This window comes from Pongo pygmaeus, chromosome 19, assembly GCF_028885625.2.
Source record: "Pongo pygmaeus isolate AG05252 chromosome 19, NHGRI_mPonPyg2-v2.0_pri, whole genome shotgun sequence".
Taxonomy (NCBI): Eukaryota; Metazoa; Chordata; class Mammalia; order Primates; family Hominidae; genus Pongo; species Pongo pygmaeus.
Genome location: NC_072392.2, coordinates 29,406,408 through 29,424,595, shown reverse-complemented (window position 1 = coordinate 29,424,595; position 18,188 = coordinate 29,406,408). Strand labels below are relative to the sequence as shown.

The window sequence follows — 18,188 nt, the reverse complement described above, 5'->3', positions numbered from 1 at the left end:
CCCCAGGGCTTTTAGAAGCGGAGCAGGCCACTGCTCTTTCGAAGGAGGAGGGAGGCAGAGGGCTGATGGATCAGTGAAGTTTCAGCTGACGCTACGCCTTGAGACCTATGGGATCATTCTGCGCTGCAGCGAGGCCCTGCCTGCCTCACCAGATGTGGTGAGCCCATCCTATCTCACTGGGAGAGGGCCAAAATCGGATCTGAACGGGAGTCCCCAGAACACAGCAGGCGTCCTGAAGCTCCCGTTCCCTCCGTGGAAGTCGGCTCAAGGAGATCCTGAGGGTGGGACTCCTGGGGGTTTGGCCCTGAGACAGGGCACCGGCGGCCCCATCTCCCACGGCGTCCCAAGCTGGACCCCGTATCCACACGCCGCCGCGGCTGCAGCAGGAGCCTCGCTGCAGCCGCGCAGCGGGGGCATTATTTAAATGGGACGCAGCCTGACTGCCAGGAGCGGAGCGCGAGTCGGTCCAGCCAATGCGCATGCGCGAGGCGCGAGCGGCTTCTGCCGTCACAGTGCTTCCCACGGTTGTCTTAGAAACCCGTCCCTGAGGCTTGGCAGAGCAGGAGTCCTCCGTGGCAGTGCTTGGGTGGCGGGGCTCTGAGGCTCCGGTCTGACCTCTCCACGGGGTCGACGGGAACGTCTCCGGATGCCAGGAGTCGCAAAGGGCCGACCAGGATGAGGAAACCCCAGGCGGAGTCCGGGGGAAGCAGCACGGCATCCCAGCCTCAGGCCTGCCCGGACGCTGTTGGGGTGAGTCTCCCCAAAAGTCGTGCCGCCGTCATCTCGAGGACAGGTCGGCCTGCGTGCCCCTGGGCTCTTCTCTCACCCCAGGGTCGTTCTCGTCGAGAGCAGAACCCCGCAGCCTCAGGGGTTGCCTGGGGGGGTGTGTTTCCATGCCTCTGCTGTATGACTCTGTTTCTGTGTGTGTGTGTGTGCGTGTATGTGTGCGCGCGTGTGTGCGTGTCTCCCATCCTCTCTTCTCTCTCTGTCTCTCAGTCTCTGTGTCTTTCTTTCCCTCTCTCTGTCGGTTAGTGTGTGCGTGCCCCTCTGCGTGTGTGTCTTTGGCTGAATGTGCCCTGTGCAGCACAAGGCGATTTCTGGCATGTCGGCCTGTCTTTGCTGAGCCTCTTTCTGCGTCTCTGCCTGGGTCATGAGGCCGGCTGTCAATCTTTTTCGCCGCCGCGGATCCGCTTTGGGTGTGTGAAGGCCTGGCCCACGTGAGGAGATGCATCGGTCCCGGAGCAATTGAAATCTCATCCACATCATGAGCTGCCTCTTTTCTAAGATCAACATGACCACACAGCAACCAAGGAAAAGAGCCCCACAGGAGCTCTTTGTCCCGCAGTAGGGAAGCAGGACCACATCAGAGAAGATGGTTGTACCTTTTCACGGCTCTTCTCTGAGAAATGAAGCCACACCACCATACCGTGTAGAAGAAGCAGCCGGGAATGGGAGATGGCAACAATCCCTGTCACTGTCACTGGAACGCTGGCCTCTCTGGACAAGCCACCCTTTTGGAAGCCCTCCCCTTATGCCCGTGGTGGTGGCACGGCGCTGTATCCTGCCGGGGCTCTGGCCTCTGCTCTATCCTCCCTCTTGCTCTGCCTCACCTGTTTCTCAGGGGCCTGGATGCCTCTCGCTCTGGCCCAATGTCTTCAACAAAGATGACTTCCCAGTCCGTCAGGGACACACTTCCTGCAGATCCGTGTCATGATGGTATCTCTCTCCAAACGTCTTTCTGCTTCATTGGGCAGGTCTCATGACCCTGGATTTCTTGGCTTCCATACGTGTCTCAGACAGGGAAGCTTCCTTGTTCTCCATGTTTCCCCTCATGGGTGGGTGGACTGCCTAGAATGAGCGCTAGGCGACCGTGACTGGCCTTGTCTTCTAGGACAGGTGGTGTCGCATTTCCTCTGCACTTCCTGTCTCATTCTTGAGGGACATCCTCTCCTCTGCTCCTGGGTGGACTGACTCCCTTGATCTTGTGGCCCAAACGAATGTCAGGGAACCAGAGGGACTGGGCTGGGGCTGGGGCTGGGGCTGGGTCTGTGTCTGGGGCTGGGGCTGGGGCTGGGGCTGGGGCTGGGGCTGGGTGCAGGGGAAGTTGCGTCAGGGCTACCAGGGAGGAGGAGGGTTGGGGGCGGGGCGAATTCTGCAGAAGATTCTTTGCTCCTCTGATAGGCATTGGAAAACCTGGCTTGGGTCAGGCACAGGCCCCCCACCCACCGAGTCCCAGGTGTCCTTTGATTTCCCTTGGCATTGACCGAAAGGTCACTTGTTTCCCCCTTCCACTGGCACATGCCTGGACACCACCGTTTGTTTCGCCGTCTCCCGGTATGCCTCCGGTGACACACGTTCACACCATCTGCTGTGGGATACGCCAGTGCCACGCGTGGTCACATGGTCTCCACCTCGGATTCGCCCCTGTTCCTGCCTGCACGTGTCCTGTAAAGCGCGGTCGGCTTTCCGGAGCCCCAGGGCTTTTAGAAGCGGAGCAGGCCACTGCTCTTTCGAAGGAGGAGGGAGGCAGAGGGCTGATGGATCAGTGAAGTTTCAGCTGACGCTACGCCTTGAGACCTATGGGATCATTCTGCGCTGCAGCGAGGCCCTGCCTGCCTCACCAGATGTGGTGAGCCCATCCTATCTCACTGGGAGGGGGCCAAAATCGGATCTGAACGGGAGTCCCCAGAACACAGCAGGCGTCCTGAAGCTCCCCTTCCCTCCGTGGAAGTCGGCTCAAGGAGATCCTGAGGGCGGGACTCCTGGGGGTTTGGCCCTGAGACAGGGCACCGGCGGCCCCATCTCCCACGGCGTCCCAAGCTGGACCCCGTATCCACACGCCGCCGCGGCTGCAGCAGGAGCCTCGCTGCAGCCGCGCAGCGGGGGCATTATTTAAAGGGGACGCAGCCTGACTGCCAGGAGCGGAGCGCGAGTCGGTCCAGCCAATGCGCATGCGCGAGGCGCGAGCGGCTTCTGCCGTCACAGTGCTTCCCACGGTTGTCTTAGAAACCCGTCCCTGAGGCTTGGCAGAGCAGGAGCCCTACGTGGCAGTGCTTGGGTGGCGGGGCTCTGAGGCTCCGGTCTGACCTCTCCACGGGGTCGACGGGAACGTCTCCGGATGCCAGGAGTCGCAAAGGGCCGACCAGGATGAGGAAACCCCAGGCGGAGTCCGGGGGAAGCAGCACGGCATCCCAGCCTCAGGCCTGCCCGGACGCTGTTGGGGTGAGTCTCCCCAAAAGTCGTGCCGCCGTCATCTCGAGGACAGGTCGGCCTGCGTGCCCCTGGGCTCTTCTCTCACCCCAGGGTCGTTCTCGTCGAGAGCAGAACCCCACAGCCTCAGGGGTTGCCTGGGGGGGGTGTGTTTCCATGCCTCTGCTGTATGACTCTGTTTCTGTGTGTGTGTGTGTGCGTGTATGTGTGCGCGCGTGTGTGCGTGTCTCCCATCCTCTCTTCTCTCTCTGTCTCTCAGTCTCTGTGTCTTTCTTTCCCTCTCTCTGTCGGTTAGTGTGTGCGTGCCCCTCTGCGTGTGTGTCTTTGGCTGAATGTGCCCTGTGCAGCACAAGGCGATTTCTGGCATGTCGGCCTGTCTTTGCTGAGCCTCTTTCTGCGTCTCTGCCTGGGTCATGAGGCCGGCTGTCAATCGTTTTCGCCGCCGCGGATCCGCTTTGGGTGTGTGAAGGCCTGGCCCACGTGAGGAGATGCATCGGTCCCGGAGCAATTGAAATCTCATCCCCATCATGAGCTGCCTCTTTTCTAAGATCAACATGACCACACAGAAACCAAGGAAAAGAGCCCCACAGGAGCTCTTTGTCCCGCAGTAGGGAAGCAGGACCACATCAGAGAAGATGGTTGTACCTTTTCACGGCTCTTCTCTGAGAAATGAAGCCACACCACCATACCGTGTAGAAGAAGCAGCCGGGAATGGGAGATGGCAACAATCCCTGTCACTGTCACTGGAACGCTGGCCTCTCTGGACAAGCCACCCTTTTGGAAGCCCTCCCCTTATGCCCGTGGTGGTGGCACGGCGCTGTATCCTGCCGGGGCTCTGGCCTCTGCTCTATCCTCCCTCTTGCTCTGCCTCACCTGTTTCTCAGGGGCCTGGATGCCTCTCGCTCTGGCCCAATGTCTTCAACAAAGATGACTTCCCAGTCCGTCAGGGACACACTTCCTGCAGATCCGTGTCATGATGGTATCTCTCTCCAAACGTCTTTCTGCTTCATTGGGCAGGTCTCATGACCCTGGATTTCTTGGCTTCCATACGTGTCTCAGACAGGGAAGCTTCCTTGTTCTCCATGTTTCCACTCATGGGTGGGTGGACTGCCTAGAATGAGCGCTAGGCGACCGTGACTGGCCTTGTCTTCTAGGACAGGTGGTGTCGCATTTCCTCTGCACTTCCTGTCTCATTCTTGAGGGACATCCTCTCCTCTGCTCCTGGGTGGACTGACTCCCTTGATCTTGTGGCCCAAACGAATGTCAGGGAACCAGAGGGACTGGGCTGGGGCTGGGGCTGGGGCTGGGTCTGTGTCTGGGGCTGGGGCTGGGGCTGGGGCTGGGGCTGGGGCTGGGTGCAGGGGAAGTTGCGTCAGGGCTACCAGGGAGGAGGAGGGTTGGGGGCGGGGCGAATTCTGCAGAAGATTCTTTGCTCCTCTGATAGGCATTGGAAAACCTGGCTTGGGTCAGGCACAGGCCCCCCACCCACCGAGTCCCAGGTGTCCTTTGATTTCCCTTGGCATTGACCGAAAGGTCACTTGTTCCCCCCTTCCACTGGCACATGCCTGGACACCACCGTTTGTTTCGCCGTCTCCCAGTATGCCTCCGGTGACACACGTTCACACAATCTGCTGTGGGATACGCCAGTGCCACGCGTGGTCACATGGTCTCCACCTCGGATTCGCCCCTGTTCCTGCCTGCACGTGTCCTGTAAAGCGCGGTCGGCTTTCCGGAGCCCCAGGGCTTTTAGAAGCGGAGCAGGCCACTGCTCTTTCGAAGGAGGAGGGAGGCAGAGGGCTGATGGATCAGTGAAGTTTCAGCTGACGCTACGCCTTGAGACCTATGGGATCATTCTGCGCTGCAGCGAGGCCCTGCCTGCCTCACCAGATGTGGTGAGCCCATCCTATCTCACTGGGAGGGGGCCAGAATCGGATCTGAACGGGAGTCCCCAGAACACAGCAGGCGTCCTGAAGCTCCCCTTCCCTCCGTGGAAGTCGGCTCAAGGAGATCCTGAGGGCGGGACTCCTGGGGGTTTGGCCCTGAGACAGGGCACCGGCGGCCCCATCTCCCACGGCGTCCCAAGCTGGACCCCGTATCCACACGCCGCCGCGGCTGCAGCAGGAGCCTCGCTGCAGCCGCGCAGCGGGGGCATTATTTAAAGGGGACGCAGCCTGACTGCCAGGAGTGGAGCGCGAGTCGGTCCAGCCAATGCGCATGCGCGAGGCGCGAGCGGCTTCTGCCGTCACAGTGCTTCCCACGGTTGTCTTAGAAACCCGTCCCTGAGGCTTGGCAGAGCAGGAGTCCTCCGTGGCAGTGCTTGGGTGGCGGGGCTCTGAGGCTCCGGTCTGACCTCTCCACGGGGTCGACGGGAACGTCTCCGGATGCCAGGAGTCGCAAAGGGCCGACCAGGATGAGGAAACCCCAGGCGGAGTCCGGGGGAAGCAGCACGGCATCCCAGCCTCAGGCCTGCCCGGACGCTGTTGGGGTGAGTCTCCCCAAAAGTCGTGCCGCCGTCATCTCGAGGACAGGTCGGCCTGCGTGCCCCTGGGCTGTTCTCTCACCCCAGGGTCGTTCTCGTCGAGAGCAGAACCCCGCAGCCTCAGGGGTTGCCTGGGGGGGGTGTGTTTCCATGCCTCTGCTGTATGACTCTGTTTCTGTGTGTGTGTGTGTGCGTGTATGTGTGCGCGCGTGTGTGCGTGTCTCCCATCCTCTCTTCTCTCTCTGTCTCTCAGTCTCTGTGTCTTTCTTTCCCTCTCTCTGTCGGTTAGTGTGTGCGTGCCCCTCTGCGTGTGTGTCTTTGGCTGAATGTGCCCTGTGCAGCACAAGGCGATTTCTGGCATGTCGGCCTGTCTTTGCTGAGCCTCTTTCTGCGTCTCTGCCTGGGTCATGAGGCCGGCTGTCAATCGTTTTCGCCGCCGCGGATCCGCTTTGGGTGTGTGAAGGCCTGGCCCACGTGAGGAGATGCATCGGTCCCGGAGCAATTGAAATCTCATCCCCATCATGAGCTGCCTCTTTTCTAAGATCAACATGACCACACAGCAACCAAGGAAAAGAGCCCCACAGGAGCTCTTTGTCCCGCAGTAGGGAAGCAGGACCACATCAGAGAAGATGGTTGTACCTTTTCACGGCTCTTCTCTGAGAAATGAAGCCACACCACCATACCGTGTAGAAGAAGCAGCCGGGAATGGGAGATGGCAACAATCCCTGTCACTGTCACTGGAACGCTGGCCTCTCTGGACAAGCCACCCTTTTGGAAGCCCTCCCCTTATGCCCGTGGTGGTGGCACGGCGCTGTATCCTGCCGGGGCTCTGGCCTCTGCTCTATCCTCCCTCTTGCTCTGCCTCACCTGTTTCTCAGGGGCCTGGATGCCTCTCGCTCTGGCCCAATGTCTTCAACAAAGATGACTTCCCAGTCCGTCAGGGACACACTTCCTGCAGATCCGTGTCATGATGGTATCTCTCTCCAAACGTCTTTCTGCTTCATTGGGCAGGTCTCATGACCCTGGATTTCTTGGCTTCCATACGTGTCTCAGACAGGGAAGCTTCCTTGTTCTCCATGTTTCCCCTCATGGGTGGGTGGACTGCCTAGAATGAGCGCTAGGCGACCGTGACTGGCCTTGTCTTCTAGGACAGGTGGTGTCGCATTTCCTCTGCACTTCCTGTCTCATTCTTGAGGGACATCCTCTCCTCTGCTCCTGGGTGGACTGACTCCCTTGATCTTGTGGCCCAAACGAATGTCAGGGAACCAGAGGGACTGGGCTGGGGCTGGGGCTGGGGCTGGGTCTGTGTCTGGGGCTGGGGCTGGGGCTGGGGCTGGGGCTGGGGCTGGGTGCAGGGGAAGTTGCGTCAGGGCTACCAGGGAGGAGGAGGGTTGGGGGCGGGGCGAATTCTGCAGAAGATTCTTTGCTCCTCTGATAGGCATTGGAAAACCTGGCTTGGGTCAGGCACAGGCCCCCCACCCACCGAGTCCCAGGTGTCCTTTGATTTCCCTTGGCATTGACCGAAAGGTCACTTGTTTCCCCCTTCCACTGGCACATGCCTGGACACCACCGTTTGTTTCGCCGTCTCCCGGTATGCCTCCGGTGACACACGTTCACACCATCTGCTGTGGGATACGCCAGTGCCACGCGTGGTCACATGGTCTCCACCTCGGATTCGCCCCTGTTCCTGCCTGCACGTGTCCTGTAAAGCGCGGTCGGCTTTCCGGAGCCCCAGGGCTTTTAGAAGCGGAGCAGGCCACTGCTCTTTCGAAGGAGGAGGGAGGCAGAGGGCTGATGGATCAGTGAAGTTTCAGCTGACGCTACGCCTTGAGACCTATGGGATCATTCTGCGCTGCAGCGAGGCCCTGCCTGCCTCACCAGATGTGGTGAGCCCATCCTATCTCACTGGGAGGGGGCCAGAATCGGATCTGAACGGGAGTCCCCAGAACACAGCAGGCGTCCTGAAGCTCCCCTTCCCTCCGTGGAAGTCGGCTCAAGGAGATCCTGAGGGCGGGACTCCTGGGGGTTTGGCCCTGAGACAGGGCACCGGCGGCCCCATCTCCCACGGCGTCCCAAGCTGGACCCCGTATCCACACGCCGCCGCGGCTGCAGCAGGAGCCTCGCTGCAGCCGCGCAGCGGGGGCATTATTTAAAGGGGACGCAGCCTGACTGCCAGGAGTGGAGCGCGAGTCGGTCCAGCCAATGCGCATGCGCGAGGCGCGAGCGGCTTCTGCCGTCACAGTGCTTCCCACGGTTGTCTTAGAAACCCGTCCCTGAGGCTTGGCAGAGCAGGAGTCCTCCGTGGCAGTGCTTGGGTGGCGGGGCTCTGAGGCTCCGGTCTGACCTCTCCACGGGGTCGACGGGAACGTCTCCGGATGCCAGGAGTCGCAAAGGGCCGACCAGGATGAGGAAACCCCAGGCGGAGTCCGGGGGAAGCAGCACGGCATCCCAGCCTCAGGCCTGCCCGGACGCTGTTGGGGTGAGTCTCCCCAAAAGTCGTGCCGCCGTCATCTCGAGGACAGGTCGGCCTGCGTGCCCCTGGGCTGTTCTCTCACCCCAGGGTCGTTCTCGTCGAGAGCAGAACCCCGCAGCCTCAGGGGTTGCCTGGGGGGGGTGTGTTTCCATGCCTCTGCTGTATGACTCTGTTTCTGTGTGTGTGTGTGTGCGTGTATGTGTGCGCGCGTGTGTGCGTGTCTCCCATCCTCTCTTCTCTCTCTGTCTCTCAGTCTCTGTGTCTTTCTTTCCCTCTCTCTGTCGGTTAGTGTGTGCGTGCCCCTCTGCGTGTGTGTCTTTGGCTGAATGTGCCCTGTGCAGCACAAGGCGATTTCTGGCATGTCGGCCTGTCTTTGCTGAGCCTCTTTCTGCGTCTCTGCCTGGGTCACGAGGCCGGCTGTCAATCGTTTTCGCCGCCGCGGATCCGCTTTGGGTGTGTGAAGGCCTGGCCCACGTGAGGAGATGCATCGGTCCCGGAGCAATTGAAATCTCATCCCCATCATGAGCTGCCTCTTTTCTAAGATCAACATGACCACACAGCAACCAAGGAAAAGAGCCCCACAGGAGCTCTTTGTCCCGCAGTAGGGAAGCAGGACCACATCAGAGAAGATGGTTGTACCTTTTCACGGCTCTTCTCTGAGAAATGAAGCCACACCACCATACCGTGTAGAAGAAGCAGCCGGGAATGGGAGATGGCAACAATCCCTGTCACTGTCACTGGAACGCTGGCCTCTCTGGACAAGCCACCCTTTTGGAAGCCCTCCCCTTATGCCCGTGGTGGTGGCACGGCGCTGTATCCTGCCGGGGCTCTGGCCTCTGCTCTATCCTCCCTCTTGCTCTGCCTCACCTGTTTCTCAGGGGCCTGGATGCCTCTCGCTCTGGCCCAATGTCTTCAACAAAGATGACTTCCCAGTCCGTCAGGGACACACTTCCTGCAGATCCGTGTCATGATGGTATCTCTCTCCAAACGTCTTTCTGCTTCATTGGGCAGGTCTCATGACCCTGGATTTCTTGGCTTCCATACGTGTCTCAGACAGGGAAGCTTCCTTGTTCTCCATGTTTCCCCTCATGGGTGGGTGGACTGCCTAGAATGAGCGCTAGGCGACCGTGACTGGCCTTGTCTTCTAGGACAGGTGGTGTCGCATTTCCTCTGCACTTCCTGTCTCATTCTTGAGGGACATCCTCTCCTCTGCTCCTGGGTGGACTGACTCCCTTGATCTTGTGGCCCAAACGAATGTCAGGGAACCAGAGGGACTGGGCTGGGGCTGGGGCTGGGGCTGGGTCTGTGTCTGGGGCTGGGGCTGGGGCTGGGGCTGGGGCTGGGGCTGGGTGCAGGGGAAGTTGCGTCAGGGCTACCAGGGAGGAGGAGGGTTGGGGGCGGGGCGAATTCTGCAGAAGATTCTTTGCTCCTCTGATAGGCATTGGAAAACCTGGCTTGGGTCAGGCACAGGCCCCCCACCCACCGAGTCCCAGGTGTCCTTTGATTTCCCTTGGCATTGACCGAAAGGTCACTTGTTTCCCCCTTCCACTGGCACATGCCTGGACACCACCGTTTGTTTCGCCGTCTCCCGGTATGCCTCCGGTGACACACGTTCACACCATCTGCTGTGGGATACGCCAGTGCCACGCGTGGTCACATGGTCTCCAACTCGGATTCGCCCCTGTTCCTGCCTGCACGTGTCCTGTAAAGCGCGGTCGGCTTTCCGGAGCCCCAGGGCTTTTAGAAGCGGAGCAGGCCACTGCTCTTTCGAAGGAGGAGGGAGGCAGAGGGCTGATGGATCAGTGAAGTTTCAGCTGACGCTACGCCTTGAGACCTATGGGATCATTCTGCGCTGCAGCGAGGCCCTGCCTGCCTCACCAGATGTGGTGAGCCCATCCTATCTCACTGGGAGGGGGCCAGAATCGGATCTGAACGGGAGTCCCCAGAACACAGCAGGCGTCCTGAAGCTCCCCTTCCCTCCGTGGAAGTCGGCTCAAGGAGATCCTGAGGGCGGGACTCCTGGGGGTTTGGCCCTGAGACAGGGCACCGGCGGCCCCATCTCCCACGGCGTCCCAAGCTGGACCCCGTATCCACACGCCGCCGCGGCTGCAGCAGGAGCCTCGCTGCAGCCGCGCAGCGGGGGCATTATTTAAAGGGGACGCAGCCTGACTGCCAGGAGTGGAGCGCGAGTCGGTCCAGCCAATGCGCATGCGCGAGGCGCGAGCGGCTTCTGCCGTCACAGTGCTTCCCACGGTTGTCTTAGAAACCCGTCCCTGAGGCTTGGCAGAGCAGGAGTCCTCCGTGGCAGTGCTTGGGTGGCGGGGCTCTGAGGCTCCGGTCTGACCTCTCCACGGGGTCGACGGGAACGTCTCCGGATGCCAGGAGTCGCAAAGGGCCGACCAGGATGAGGAAACCCCAGGCGGAGTCCGGGGGAAGCAGCACGGCATCCCAGCCTCAGGCCTGCCCGGACGCTGTTGGGGTGAGTCTCCCCAAAAGTCGTGCCGCCGTCATCTCGAGGACAGGTCGGCCTGCGTGCCCCTGGGCTGTTCTCTCACCCCAGGGTCGTTCTCGTCGAGAGCAGAACCCCGCAGCCTCAGGGGTTGCCTGGGGGGGGTGTGTTTCCATGCCTCTGCTGTATGACTCTGTTTCTGTGTGTGTGTGTGTGCGTGTATGTGTGCGCGCGTGTGTGCGTGTCTCCCATCCTCTCTTCTCTCTCTGTCTCTCAGTCTCTGTGTCTTTCTTTCCCTCTCTCTGTCGGTTAGTGTGTGCGTGCCCCTCTGCGTGTGTGTCTTTGGCTGAATGTGCCCTGTGCAGCACAAGGCGATTTCTGGCATGTCGGCCTGTCTTTGCTGAGCCTCTTTCTGCGTCTCTGCCTGGGTCACGAGGCCGGCTGTCAATCGTTTTCGCCGCCGCGGATCCGCTTTGGGTGTGTGAAGGCCTGGCCCACGTGAGGAGATGCATCGGTCCCGGAGCAATTGAAATCTCATCCCCATCATGAGCTGCCTCTTTTCTAAGATCAACATGACCACACAGCAACCAAGGAAAAGAGCCCCACAGGAGCTCTTTGTCCCGCAGTAGGGAAGCAGGACCACATCAGAGAAGATGGTTGTACCTTTTCACGGCTCTTCTCTGAGAAATGAAGCCACACCACCATACCGTGTAGAAGAAGCAGCCGGGAATGGGAGATGGCAACAATCCCTGTCACTGTCACTGGAACGCTGGCCTCTCTGGACAAGCCACCCTTTTGGAAGCCCTCCCCTTATGCCCGTGGTGGTGGCACGGCGCTGTATCCTGCCGGGGCTCTGGCCTCTGCTCTATCCTCCCTCTTGCTCTGCCTCACCTGTTTCTCAGGGGCCTGGATGCCTCTCGCTCTGGCCCAATGTCTTCAACAAAGATGACTTCCCAGTCCGTCAGGGACACACTTCCTGCAGATCCGTGTCATGATGGTATCTCTCTCCAAACGTCTTTCTGCTTCATTGGGCAGGTCTCATGACCCTGGATTTCTTGGCTTCCATACGTGTCTCAGACAGGGAAGCTTCCTTGTTCTCCATGTTTCCCCTCATGGGTGGGTGGACTGCCTAGAATGAGCGCTAGGCGACCGTGACTGGCCTTGTCTTCTAGGACAGGTGGTGTCGCATTTCCTCTGCACTTCCTGTCTCATTCTTGAGGGACATCCTCTCCTCTGCTCCTGGGTGGACTGACTCCCTTGATCTTGTGGCCCAAACGAATGTCAGGGAACCAGAGGGACTGGGCTGGGGCTGGGGCTGGGGCTGGGTCTGTGTCTGGGGCTGGGGCTGGGGCTGGGGCTGGGGCTGGGGCTGGGTGCAGGGGAAGTTGCGTCAGGGCTACCAGGGAGGAGGAGGGTTGGGGGCGGGGCGAATTCTGCAGAAGATTGTTTGCTCCTCTGATAGGCATTGGAAAACCTGGCTTGGGTCAGGCACAGGCCCCCCACCCACCGAGTCCCAGGTGTCCTTTGATTTCCCTTGGCATTGACCGAAAGGTCACTTGTTTCCCCCTTCCACTGGCACATGCCTGGACACCACCGTTTGTTTCGCCGTCTCCCGGTATGCCTCCGGTGACACACGTTCACACCATCTGCTGTGGGATACGCCAGTGCCACGCGTGGTCACATGGTCTCCACCTCGGATTCGCCCCTGTTCCTGCCTGCACGTGTCCTGTAAAGCGCGGTCGGCTTTCCGGAGCCCCAGGGCTTTTAGAAGCGGAGCAGGCCACTGCTCTTTCGAAGGAGGAGGGAGGCAGAGGGCTGATGGATCAGTGAAGTTTCAGCTGACGCTACGCCTTGAGACCTATGGGATCATTCTGCGCTGCAGCGAGGCCCTGCCTGCCTCACCAGATGTGGTGAGCCCATCCTATCTCACTGGGAGGGGGCCAGAATCGGATCTGAACGGGAGTCCCCAGAACACAGCAGGCGTCCTGAAGCTCCCCTTCCCTCCGTGGAAGTCGGCTCAAGGAGATCCTGAGGGCGGGACTCCTGGGGGTTTGGCCCTGAGACAGGGCACCGGCGGCCCCATCTCCCACGGCGTCCCAAGCTGGACCCCGTATCCACACGCCGCCGCGGCTGCAGCAGGAGCCTCGCTGCAGCCGCGCAGCGGGGGCATTATTTAAAGGGGACGCAGCCTGACTGCCAGGAGTGGAGCGCGAGTCGGTCCAGCCAATGCGCATGCGCGAGGCGCGAGCGGCTTCTGCCGTCACAGTGCTTCCCACGGTTGTCTTAGAAACCCGTCCCTGAGGCTTGGCAGAGCAGGAGTCCTCCGTGGCAGTGCTTGGGTGGCGGGGCTCTGAGGCTCCGGTCTGACCTCTCCACGGGGTCGACGGGAACGTCTCCGGATGCCAGGAGTCGCAAAGGGCCGACCAGGATGAGGAAACCCCAGGCGGAGTCCGGGGGAAGCAGCACGGCATCCCAGCCTCAGGCCTGCCCGGACGCTGTTGGGGTGAGTCTCCCCAAAAGTCGTGCCGCCGTCATCTCGAGGACAGGTCGGCCTGCGTGCCCCTGGGCTGTTCTCTCACCCCAGGGTCGTTCTCGTCGAGAGCAGAACCCCGCAGCCTCAGGGGTTGCCTGGGGGGGGTGTGTTTCCATGCCTCTGCTGTATGACTCTGTTTCTGTGTGTGTGTGTGTGCGTGTATGTGTGCGCGCGTGTGTGCGTGTCTCCCATCCTCTCTTCTCTCTCTGTCTCTCAGTCTCTGTGTCTTTCTTTCCCTCTCTCTGTCGGTTAGTGTGTGCGTGCCCCTCTGCGTGTGTGTCTTTGGCTGAATGTGCCCTGTGCAGCACAAGGCGATTTCTGGCATGTCGGCCTGTCTTTGCTGAGCCTCTTTCTGCGTCTCTGCCTGGGTCACGAGGCCGGCTGTCAATCGTTTTCGCCGCCGCGGATCCGCTTTGGGTGTGTGAAGGCCTGGCCCACGTGAGGAGATGCATCGGTCCCGGAGCAATTGAAATCTCATCCCCATCATGAGCTGCCTCTTTTCTAAGATCAACATGACCACACAGCAACCAAGGAAAAGAGCCCCACAGGAGCTCTTTGTCCCGCAGTAGGGAAGCAGGACCACATCAGAGAAGATGGTTGTACCTTTTCACGGCTCTTCTCTGAGAAATGAAGCCACACCACCATACCGTGTAGAAGAAGCAGCCGGGAATGGGAGATGGCAACAATCCCTGTCACTGTCACTGGAACGCTGGCCTCTCTGGACAAGCCACCCTTTTGGAAGCCCTCCCCTTATGCCCGTGGTGGTGGCACGGCGCTGTATCCTGCCGGGGCTCTGGCCTCTGCTCTATCCTCCCTCTTGCTCTGCCTCACCTGTTTCTCAGGGGCCTGGATGCCTCTCGCTCTGGCCCAATGTCTTCAACAAAGATGACTTCCCAGTCCGTCAGGGACACACTTCCTGCAGATCCGTGTCATGATGGTATCTCTCTCCAAACGTCTTTCTGCTTCATTGGGCAGGTCTCATGACCCTGGATTTCTTGGCTTCCATACGTGTCTCAGACAGGGAAGCTTCCTTGTTCTCCATGTTTCCCCTCATGGGTGGGTGGACTGCCTAGAATGAGCGCTAGGCGACCGTGACTGGCCTTGTCTTCTAGGACAGGTGGTGTCGCATTTCCTCTGCACTTCCTGTCTCATTCTTGAGGGACATCCTCTCCTCTGCTCCTGGGTGGACTGACTCCCTTGATCTTGTGGCCCAAACGAATGTCAGGGAACCAGAGGGACTGGGCTGGGGCTGGGGCTGGGGCTGGGTCTGGGGCTGGGGCTGGGTCTGGGGCTGGGGCTGGGGCTGGGGCTGGGTGCAGGGGAAGTTGCGTCAGGGCTACCAGGGAGGAGGAGGGTTGGGGGCGGGGCGAATTCTGCAGAAGATTCTTTGCTCCTCTGATAGGCATTGGAAAACCTGGCTTGGGTCAGGCACAGGCCCCCCACCCACCGAGTCCCAGGTGTCCTTTGATTTCCCTTGGCATTGACCGAAAGGTCACTTGTTCCCCCCTTCCACTGGCACATACCTGGACACCACCGTTTGTTTCGCCGTCTCCCAGTATGCCTCCGGTGACACACGTTCACACCATCTGCTGTGGGATACGCCAGTGCCACGCGTGGTCACATGGTCTCCACCTCGGATTCGCCCCTGTTCCTGCCTGCACGTGTCCTGTAAAGCGCGGTCGGCTTTCCGGAGCCCCAGGGCTTTTAGAAGCGGAGCAGGCCACTGCTCTTTCGAAGGAGGAGGGAGGCAGAGGGCTGATGGATCAGTGAAGTTTCAGCTGACGCTACGCCTTGAGACCTATGGGATCATTCTGCGCTGCAGCGAGGCCCTGCCTGCCTCACCAGATGTGGTGAGCCCATCCTATCTCACTGGGAGGGGGCCAGAATCGGATCTGAACGGGAGTCCCCAGAACACAGCAGGCGTCCTGAAGCTCCCCTTCCCTCCGTGGAAGTCGGCTCAAGGAGATCCTGAGGGCGGGACTCCTGGGGGTTTGGCCCTGAGACAGGGCACCGGCGGCCCCATCTCCCACGGCGTCCCAAGCTGGACCCCGTATCCACACGCCGCCGCGGCTGCAGCAGGAGCCTCGCTGCAGCCGCGCAGCGGGGGCATTATTTAAAGGGGACGCAGCCTGACTGCCAGGAGTGGAGCGCGAGTCGGTCCAGCCAATGCGCATGCGCGAGGCGCGAGCGGCTTCTGCCGTCACAGTGCTTCCCACGGTTGTCTTAGAAACCCGTCCCTGAGGCTTGGCAGAGCAGGAGTCCTCCGTGGCAGTGCTTGGGTGGCGGGGCTCTGAGGCTCCGGTCTGACCTCTCCACGGGGTCGACGGGAACGTCTCCGGATGCCAGGAGTCGCAAAGGGCCGACCAGGATGAGGAAACCCCAGGCGGAGTCCGGGGGAAGCAGCACGGCATCCCAGCCTCAGGCCTGCCCGGACGCTGTTGGGGTGAGTCTCCCCAAAAGTCGTGCCGCCGTCATCTCGAGGACAGGTCGGCCTGCGTGCCCCTGGGCTGTTCTCTCACCCCAGGGTCGTTCTCGTCGAGAGCAGAACCCCGCAGCCTCAGGGGTTGCCTGTGGGGGGTGTGTTTCCATGCCTCTGCTGTATGACTCTGTTTCTGTGTGTGTGTGTGTGCGTGTATGTGTGCGCGCGTGTGTGCGTGTCTCCCATCCTCTCTTCTCTCTCTGTCTCTCAGTCTCTGTGTCTTTCTTTCCCTCTCTCTGTCGGTTAGTGTGTGCGTGCCCCTCTGCGTGTGTGTCTTTGGCTGAATGTGCCCTGTGCAGCACAAGGCGATTTCTGGCATGTCGGCCTGTCTTTGCTGAGCCTCTTTCTGCGTCTCTGCCTGGGTCATGAGGCCGGCTGTCAATCGTTTTCGCCGCCGCGGATCCGCTTTGGGTGTGTGAAGGCCTGGCCCACGTGAGGAGATGCATCGGTCCCGGAGCAATTGAAATCTCATCCCCATCATGAGCTGCCTCTTTTCTAAGATCAACATGACCACACAGCAACCAAGGAAAAGAGCCCCACAGGAGCTCTTTGTCCCGCAGTAGGGAAGCAGGACCACATCAGAGAAGATGGTTGTACCTTTTCACGGCTCTTCTCTGAGAAATGAAGCCACACCACCATACCGTGTAGAAGAAGCAGCCGGGAATGGGAGATGGCAACAATCCCTGTCACTGTCACTGGAACGCTGGCCTCTCTGGACAAGCCACCCTTTTGGAAGCCCTCCCCTTATGCCCATGGTGGTGGCACGGCGCTGTATCCTGCCGGGGCTCTGGCCTCTGCTCTATCCTCCCTCTTGCTCTGCCTCACCTGTTTCTCAGGGGCCTGGATGCCTCTCGCTCTGGCCCAATGTCTTCAACAAAGATGACTTCCCAGTCCGTCAGGGACACACTTCCTGCAGATCCGTGTCATGATGGTATCTCTCTCCAAACGTCTTTCTGCTTCATTGGGCAGGTCTCATGACCCTGGATTTCTTGGCTTCCATACGTGTCTCAGACAGGGAAGCTTCCTTGTTCTCCATGTTTCCCCTCATGGGTGGGTGGACTGCCTAGAATGAGCGCTAGGCGACCGTGACTGGCCTTGTCTTCTAGGACAGGTGGTGTCGCATTTCCTCTGCACTTCCTGTCTCATTCTTGAGGGACATCCTCTCCTCTGCTCCTGGGTGGACTGACTCCCTTGATCTTGTGGCCCAAACGAATGTCAGGGAACCAGAGGGACTGGGCTGGGGCTGGGGCTGGGGCTGGGTCTGGGGCTGGGGCTGGGGCTGGGGCTGGGGCTGGGGCTGGGGCTGGGTGCAGGGGAAGTTGCGTCAGGGCTACCAGGGAGGAGGAGGGTTGGGGGCGGGGCGAATTCTGCAGAAGATTCTTTGCTCCTCTGATAGGCATTGGAAAACCTGGCTTGGGTCAGGCACAGGCCCCCCACCCACCGAGTCCCAGGTGTCCTTTGATTTCCCTTGGCATTGACCGAAAGGTCACTTGTTCCCCCCTTCCACTGGCACATGCCTGGACACCACCGTTTGTTTCGCCGTCTCCCAGTATGCCTCCGGTGACACACGTTCACACCATCTGCTGTGGGATACGCCAGTGCCACGCGTGGTCACATGGTCTCCACCTCGGATTCGCCCCTGTTCCTGCCTGCACGTGTCCTGTAAAGCGCGGTCGGCTTTCCGGAGCCCCAGGGCTTTTAGAAGCGGAGCAGGCCACTGCTCTTTCGAAGGAGGAGGGAGGCAGAGGGCTGATGGATCAGTGAAGTTTCAGCTGACGCTACGCCTTGAGACCTATGGGATCATTCTGCGCTGCAGCGAGGCCCTGCCTGCCTCACCAGATGTGGTGAGCCCATCCTATCTCACTGGGAGGGGGCCAAAATCGGATCTGAACGGGAGTCCCCAGAACACAGCAGGCGTCCTGAAGCTCCCCTTCCCTCCGTGGAAGTCGGCTCAAGGAGATCCTGAGGGCGGGACTCCTGGGGGTTTGGCCCTGAGACAGGGCACCGGCGGCCCCATCTCCCACGGCGTCCCAAGCTGGACCCCGTATCCACACGCCGCCGCGGCTGCAGCAGGAGCCTCGCTGCAGCCGCGCAGCGGGGGCATTATTTAAAGGGGACGCAGCCTGACTGCCAGGAGCGGAGCGCGAGTCGGTCCAGCCAATGCGCATGCGCGAGGCGCGAGCGGCTTCTGCCGTCACAGTGCTTCCCACGGTTGTCTTAGAAACCCGTCCCTGAGGCTTGGCAGAGCAGGAGTCCTCCGTGGCAGTGCTTGGGTGGCGGGGCTCTGAGGCTCCGGTCTGACCTCTCCACGGGGTCGACGGGAACGTCTCCGGATGCCAGGAGTCGCAAAGGGCCGACCAGGATGAGGAAACCCCAGGCGGAGTCCGGGGGAAGCAGCACGGCATCCCAGCCTCAGGCCTGCCCGGACGCTGTTGGGGTGAGTCTCCCCAAAAGTCGTGCCGCCGTCATCTCGAGGACAGGTCGGCCTGCGTGCCCCTGGGCTCTTCTCTCACCCCAGGGTCGTTCTCGTCGAGAGCAGAACCCCGCAGCCTCAGGGGTTGCCTG

General features: G+C 60.5%; 1 protein-coding gene across 1 annotated transcript in view; it reads left to right on the top strand.

The window, feature by feature from the left end:
• Positions 1-18,188, top strand: part of LOC134738689 (protein FAM182B-like) — a 273,991-nt gene that overhangs the window by 53,746 nt on the left and 202,057 nt on the right. The gene's annotated exons all lie outside the window — the stretch shown is intronic.